Here is a 1808-nt window from a genome sequence, read left to right as displayed (position 1 = left end):
GAGAGGTGCCTGTCAGCTGACTTATCCTATCTATTATTATATACATATATATTTTTTGTGACACAATTCAATACTTGACAGAACCTTTTCCAGTGGAGGTTGGGGTGCCTCTGAACAAATGTCCACAGTGGTAAACTGGGAGCCTGCAAACACACATAATATGAGCCCTATGTTGTTGTTGTTAGGTGTCATCAAGTCAATTCATAGCAACTCTTCGAAGAGCAAATCTGAACCCTGCCCTATCCTGCACTGTCTTCATGATCTCTGACCTGCTTGGGCCCATAGTTACAGTCACTGTGTCACTCCATCTTGTTGAGAGTTTTCTACTCTTTTTGTATTTTCCAAACTCTTACCCCTCCCCCCTTTTTTTCCAAGTTGTGCCTGAATCAGATCTTAGTCTTTGCAATCATTTGTTAAGCATCAGAAAACTGGACAATGACTAGGGATGATAGAAGGAGAATTGATGCCTTTGAGCTGTAGTGCAGGAGAAGAGTGTTGAATATACCATGGACTGCCAGGAGAACAAACAGGTTTGTCCTGGAGAGGGTGAAACCAGGCTGCTCCTGGGAGGCAAGGATTCTGAAGCTTCGTCTGACATACTTTGAACATGTTACAAGGAGGGACCAGTCCTTGGAGCAGGACATCATGCTTGGAATGGTGAAGGGACAGAACAAGAGAGGAAGACCCTGGATGAGATGGATTGACTCAGTGACTGGGGTATTGGGGGTAGATGTGTCAGAGGCAGTGAGGTTGGCACAGGATAGAGCAGGGTTTAGGGTGTTGCACATAGGGTCGCTATGAGTCACATGCGACTTGACAGCACATAACAACAAGAAACAACAATCCCAAGTGGTAGATAGTGGAAGGATAAGTTTATTCTTATGTGCAGAAAAGTCAGTGTGTACATCAGCCCAGTTTGGTGGGGAGTTCTGTGGCCTTGGCCTTCTGCAACTTGGCGATGCGGGCCACCGACTTGGGCCCCAGGATGTTGCCTCCCTAGTGACAGCGCATCTTATCATACCTGTTGTTGTAATTGATCCTGATGGCGTCTGCCAGCTTTACCAGTGTGCCTTTGTCTTCTGGGTTCACCTGTGTGACGACGACAGTGGTGCAGGTCTTCTGGTGGGTGAGACGGCCCAGCCTGGCCTTGCCCTTGATGATGCAGTAGGGAATGCCCATCTTTCGACACAAGGCTGGCAGGAAGACCACCAGCTTGATGGGGTCCACGTGTGTGATCATCACCAGCTGGCCTTCTTGTTCTCCACCAGGGTGGTGACAGTATCTGCCCCTGTGTGGAGGACAGGGCCAGCAGCCCTCTTCTCAGCCCTGGCCTACAGCTTCTGCTTCTTCTCCTGCTTGGCCTCCGGTCGGTGCATGTGGGATAGCCTCAGCAGCTGAGCAGCAGTCTGGTGGTCAAACCCCTGGGGGAGCTGGTTGATGGTACTGGTTTGAGTTACTTGTAGAGGATTGCCTTTTGTCACTGCAGTCGATTGTAGTTGGGCCATTTCACAAAGCAGGAAAAGTCCCGTCTGTGTTGGATGTCCTGCCTGATGCCAAAATTCTTGGGCATTTTCTGGAACAGGAGATTCACCACCTTCTTAGCCTCCTACTCTTTTTTTTTCACATTCAGCAATTTTATTCAATTTTCTAGCAGACGATTTACATACCTGCCCCCTTCCTTTAGGTCAGTATGGCAATTTTCCAATATCAATTGTTTAAAGAGAAGCTTTGGTCAAAAATGGAATCAAACAGGCCAGGGGGATAAATCTTTGCTGCTTTTAAAATATCAACACTTTCACAATTCTATT

At 47.5% G+C, this 1808-nt stretch overlaps 1 pseudogene; it reads right to left on the bottom strand.

Annotated features, from left to right (window-relative positions):
• Window positions 1-906: 906 nt before the first annotated feature.
• LOC102865936 overlaps window positions 907-1808 on the bottom strand; it is a 1511-nt pseudogene continuing 609 nt past the window's right edge.

Source organism: Elephantulus edwardii, unplaced genomic scaffold (assembly GCF_000299155.1).
Source record: "Elephantulus edwardii isolate Elephantulus edwardi_28Jun2011 unplaced genomic scaffold, EleEdw1.0 scaffold00086, whole genome shotgun sequence".
Lineage (NCBI taxonomy): Eukaryota > Metazoa > Chordata > Mammalia > Macroscelidea > Macroscelididae > Elephantulus > Elephantulus edwardii.
Note: the sequence above shows the minus strand (reverse complement) of the source record. Positions and strands in the feature narration are given on the sequence as shown.